Below are 6,000 nucleotides of genomic sequence, written 5' to 3'. Positions count from 1 at the left end.
TCAGACTGGCACTTTGCAGTGGTCACACAAGGGTCCCTTTTCTGCACCCAGGGTGTCTGGCTGTTTGCTGTGACCATAGAAGCTACAAGGGGGCTTAAGGGCTGCGGGGCGGATTGAGAAATGGGACACATTATTTGTCCATGAAACATTATGTGACATAACATGACACTGGGCTATTTGTATGTAAAGGTAAACATTTCAGCGTGACAATTCAACAAGAGTGGACAAGGCGCCTGTCAATGTGGTTTTATACTCTGCAGTCAAAGAGGTGTTGTGGGATCGAGTGGCCGTGGGGTGTAGGTGGGACTTTGTGTGTGTGCGTGTGTGTGTGTGTGTGTGGTGTGTGTGTGTGTGTGTGTGTGTGTGTGTGTGTGTGTGTGTAGAGAGAGAGCTTCTGTTCACAAATTTAATCCCCATAAGGCACAAGCCAGTTGGACTGAAAAGGTGTTTGTCAGGCTGGTTTTGTTCTGTCCCCTACCTGCTGGGAGCAGCGGCAAACTGTTGATGTATCACAGAAAGGGAGATTTCACATCTTCTGACCACCAAAAACAACTAAAAAGTTGAGCAACAGAGGCCGTGGCTGGAAAAGGTAACAAAACCTCATGACAGGTGGAAGATGTTCTCTCTTGCATCTCTGTTTGAGGTAATCATGAAACCACAGGTACACAGTTCAGGAGAATTTTACAATGAAAGCCTAAAATATATAAAACTGTATTTGCGTTTGACCGATATTTACTGTAAATTTGGATACACATTGTTCTGTTTGACAGGTGTTTCATTTGCTGGTCAGCTCTCTACTGGTTACATTATTTATTTATTTTTAAATTATATAAGGAAAAGCAAAGACCTGCTAATCTGTTCACTGATCTATCAGTTGCTGATAGGAAATAGACTACAGTAGTGGAAAAAGGTTTTTGCTCACCCATAAAGTTTCTACACAATCCCAATCAATATTTGTCATATAATTTATGTTTGTTTATTTAAAAAGGGTTGGCTGTGAACACGCAAAAACAAGTAAAAATTATTTTTATTGCGTACTATTATTAGACAAAAATAAGAAAACAAAATTTCAATAGTTTTTGTACTCTTGTACTCAGGATGCGTTGCAATAATAAACATCCAGTTCTGAGCTGGCAGAACAGTGCGTGTGCAACATGTGGGTGAATGTTGGTGGCTGAAATAGACTGGTGGCTAAAATATACTGCACTTGGATTCTCCAGACTGATTCTTAGCGCAATACAATACATCACAAATGCATCAGGTATGCAAAAGCCTTTCACTACTGTAGATGTTGAAGTTGTTGTATAACATCAATCTAAATAATTTATAGTAAATCTGCTTGCTTTATGAAGACCATATGATGCGTTTAAGTTGCCCTCATTAAGCATATTAATGAGATTTAATTGTCAGACATTGTGTTCAATCATTGTCCCAAATGATTGAACAGGAAACGTTTTGAACAGGACCAACATCATTTCGCTCAATAAACTTTAATAATCTCTCTGAGCCTTCAAAGAATCCTTGTATGGAAACACTATTTCTTATTCAATAAGCACATGCTAATACTTACACTAATAAAGTCAAAACACTATGTGAATTTTACTTAATCTTAGGGTTGAGTAAGTCAGTACCAGAGACTGTGACACCAAAGCTTTTGGTTCCAGTGATCTAAACCCAAAGATTTATTCTGTGACATGATTCAAAATGTCAGGCTTTATCCTTGCATATTGTCTTCTAAATGTGTTTCCAACTGAATACAGACTTTGCCTGTGGCTGTAACCAGAGCCAATAATTAACGTGTCCTAGTGAATATTGCCAAGACACCTCAATGTATGATGCCATCATATCTCCTATTAATACAGTCATTTATAGGAGTGAAGAAAAAAATTACACAGTGACACAACACAGTCTGTGTGATGAAGTAAAATAAGAAGGACACCAGTAAGGAGCAGAATCATAAAAGACTGAAAATGACTCCAGCACTGAGGGCCCCATACGTGTGATGCATGGAAGCCATTTTTGTTCCGAAGCGCTGATCCAGGGCGAGACCCCCCCCCCCCCCACTCTCCCTTTTCCTTTTTTTTGGAGGGAATTCCTTCTGCGTGGCTGCTTTTATGCAGGCGACCTCGCTGTATTTACATACAGTAACAAGGAAGTCAGTTCCAGCAACCAGAAAGGAAGCAGATTTTGTTTGCAACTGGAGTCTTGCTGCAGAACTGAAACGAGCTGATGAAACCAGCAGTGGTTGGAGATGAGACTCCTCCTTTGGTGTTCTCACAAATGATTCCTGAGTACTGCAACAGCCACTCTCTCCTGAATATTTGCTAATTTAATAAATGTTCTCATACATGGCTTTTTGATGTTGGCTGGCTGTTTTAGACCTTTGTGAAATGATTTTCTTTCATCAGAACAATTTGACAATACTTGAATATTTATTTTGATTTTTATCTAATTTCTCTAAAGACTATAAAAGCCATAAGGAATATGTTGGGTATTCTTTTAAAATGGTGAGCTCAAAATTTACCAACGGCACAAAAGGTTTCTGTTTCAGTAACGTCGACCAGAGTTAAGAAATTGCAACATTAAGTCAAGAGTCACAGCGTTTTCAGTCATCAGGAGAGACCCCTGACCATCAGTCACAGAATATTGCCAATATCCCAGAGTCGGACGACAATTCTGCTTTGACATAACACTCCACTGGAAGTGCTCAAGTCTTCAGTGCCACCAAAATGAAGGCAGGAGCCACCATGGTACGTACAAACACTAGCGAATGAGAGCAATGACATGCTTCTTTTAACTTCCTCTCTCCAATAAAGATCATTCATCAGGCAGAACCACCCCTCTGGAATGTATGATTGGAAAATCAGGGGACACCAAATCCCTGTCCGGAGCTCTCCATCCATCTTCAACACGCCAGTGGTTTGGACTCTCCAAGATGAACCGCTCAACCAGATGCCTCCATTCAGCTCGTCTCCTCTACCTTTTTTTTTTTTTTTTTAAATAAATAAATAAATACCTTCAAATGCATGGAACCCAAAATCAGGCAGCCCCATCACAATTTCACTGAGGCAGTGAGGCATCCCAAACCTGCATCCAATTTAGAAAGATAGGGGGGAGCAGAGGAGGCTGAGGCCCCCTTCCCAAAAACAAAATAGATGCAGGATAATAAATGCATGCATCTCTCTCTCTCTCTCTCTCTCTCTCTCTGTCTCTCTCTCTCTCGTTCACCCTCTCTCTCTCTTTCACCCTCTCTCTCTCCCCCACCTCTCTCTTCGTTTCACATATAGACTAAAAGTGAGTGTTCAAACACGAGAAGCAGCCTAACCTTTGAAAGGAATAATCCAACTCTGCGATGGCCTTTCCCCCATTGACACGCATGGAGAAGCCTCTGGAATCAGATGGCATTCTCCCTCTGATTGTCTATCATACTGCCATTCACTCACTATCATTGTGATTGTGATGCCTAAAGGATATACCTGAGTTCACTATTATTCTCATGATATAGCGGGAGCGGGAAAGATGGATGTTAATGTTACCCGGTCGACATAAGAGCACGGCTGGCATAATTTTGCTGTATTCTACTTGTGACAAATATGACTGATGGCGATAGCCAGTCTGTTGAATTACATTTACATATAGATTTACATTCCTATCAGCGTGTAATAATAGCACAGGCCTGAAGGTCCATACAAGTCACTCAAACATTCATACACACAGCCAGTGTGCACATGTACGTTTTATAACTAATATCTGTGCCTTATTGAGGAGGGGGTGCAAATGCCGAGCATCCATCAGACTGAGAATAGTCTCTATGTTCGAAAATACTGTCATGCAGTAAGCGATCTTTTGTCTGCAGAAAGAGATGTGATGCATAAGAAGTAACTCACTTTAAAACTAACATCAACTTCAATAATTAAACCTTTTGTATCTGCCTGTTCAGACTGATGTATTTTCTGGGTGTTCTGTGGAGACTTTAAACATTCATCTATAACTCTATAACACTTGGTTTTAACCCTAACCCTAACATTAAGGTTCAACTGGAACTGTAATCCACATAGTTGTTGAAAGTCATTTGGCTAGTTATTTAGATCAAAGAAAAAATGGGAGGTCATTTGAAGAGAAATAGATTGAATAGATAAAATGCAACCTTTACAGAGAACCGCTGATGGTACACAGTTCTGGTACACAGAATCGCTTCACTGATTTTATTTTAAATAGTTCATTTTTAAACAATTTAATTTTATATTGTAATGATAATCATATGGGTCTGTTACAGAACTGCAGTATTCATAGTTTAACAGTTCTGTTGTAAAATGTGGCAATAGAGACATGAAAGTCCCATGTCCAACCTCAGATCTTAAATCATGATGTGAGATGTCAGGGTAAAATTATGAAACCAAAAGTAGATCCACCTTCTGGGCCAGTGAAACAGCGGCTGCTTTTTCTAGTTATTCTAAGATATACATTCATATATGATTGGGAATTTTATTTAATGGCAATATAATCATTTTAACATTACATATAAGACTGATACGTTTGTCCTTCATCTCTAAGAGTCATATTTTATGGGTATAAGTTACAAGATAGTCCATCAATTTCCCAAGACCACGATATCGACAAAGCAGTTATTACGTTTCGTATCACCTTCCAACGACATACTGACTGGAAATACGTATTACACTATTACACTAGTCCATAAAAGTGTCTGTGTAAGTGCCTGACTGTAAAACAAAACAAATAAAAAAAAATAATGAGTTCATTATTATTATTATTATTTTTTTAAGTCAAGATCATTTGGTCACACAATGTACGACACCAGCTCTGAAATTGTCATACTAAGTCTCAACAATTCAGAAACTCTTTCTCAGCACGCAGGGAAACTTTACGCTACGCCCACAATTTTTTCCCCGGATGAACCCGGAAGTGGTTCGCTCGTCCCCGGGTGGCCGGTGATAGGGGAGATTTTCTTGCCACTATAATTTCTGCATATTGTTAAACAAAGGTAAGTTAATGCTTATTGGCACTACTCAAGTATTGGACATACGCACACAAGGATACATTTGACCATTTTCTCATTTATTCCAAAACCCTTATTGTCTTTCGTGCGTGTTTGTGACCTAAGTGCTTCACTGTTTACATTCTACCGGCTGCTCTGCTGCTTGTAAGCACGTGGATAGACAGAAGGACCCATGCTGACCAGGGACTCCGCTAGGGACGATTTAAAGTCGGCGATTGACCTCAGCGCCGTTTTCTCGATCGCCTCTATCGCTTTCAGCCACCGTTATATGGCCATTCGCTAAGCTGTCTTCTTACAGAGCCAATAGAGTGAGTTATTTATTGCTAACGTGTTAGCATGCTGCTAGCCTTAGCTATCAGAGTGCATTGTCAGGTGCTTTCTATTTTGCTTGACATTAGATCTCAACAGTAAAATGTCACTGGCACATATATCCGGCTGATGTCCTAATATATGTGTGTTTAAAGATATTTAACATGTCTCGGTCTTGTGAATCGATATGCGTGTTTGCGTCATGTGAAGCAACTGTGTCGCTGTTTATTTTTTAACCAACACGAGTCGAATTAGGAGTTGACCCCAAAAAGTCAGATAGGATCTCATTTTGGCTTCGGAGGCGAAATATTCCATAATCACATTTCAGTTTAAAGGACATTGACAGCCTTTCGTTTGTAAGTTTAAAAAAATTAGATGGTCACATGCATTGTTGTCGTTGGCTTTCCAAGCCTGACACACACTGTTTGTACAAGATTTTAATGGCACATCAACCATGGGCTAAGGCAGAACGTTGTTGATTTCATCGTGGCGAAGGTTCCTCCTACGTTTCAACTAAACAACATTTGGGGTTGTGTGAGATGTATAGGTGCGTGTTTCGGGTTTGAATAAATTGAGAACACAGTAAAGTCAAAACAGGTGCTCCCAAACTTGAATCACTGACACAATTGTGTGTTACCAATAAGCTCTCTCTTTTTCTTTTGCTGTGAGTGCCA

General features: G+C 39.8%; 1 protein-coding gene across 2 annotated transcripts in view; it reads left to right on the top strand.

Annotated features, from left to right (window-relative positions):
- Window positions 1-4,922: 4,922 nt before the first annotated feature.
- zcchc7 (zinc finger, CCHC domain containing 7) overlaps window positions 4,923-6,000 on the top strand; it is a 43,233-nt gene continuing 42,155 nt past the window's right edge. Inside the window, exon 1 of one of the 2 annotated variants that reach the window (XM_076030387.1) lies at window positions 4,923-5,002. The gene's annotated coding sequence lies outside the window, so the exon portion shown is untranslated. Of the gene's footprint in view, window positions 5,003-5,180; window positions 5,225-6,000 lie in introns of those variants that run through there. The other variant, XM_076030389.1, reaches the window with a different exon arrangement.

Source organism: Nelusetta ayraudi, unplaced genomic scaffold (genome assembly GCF_046127955.1).
Source record: "Nelusetta ayraudi isolate G7.1 ecotype Tasmania unplaced genomic scaffold, CSIRO-AGI_Nayr_v1 ptg000004l, whole genome shotgun sequence".
Lineage (NCBI taxonomy): Eukaryota > Metazoa > Chordata > Actinopteri > Tetraodontiformes > Monacanthidae > Nelusetta > Nelusetta ayraudi.
The sequence above is the reverse complement of the archived record's forward strand: the minus strand, read 5'-3'. Positions and strand labels throughout refer to the sequence as shown.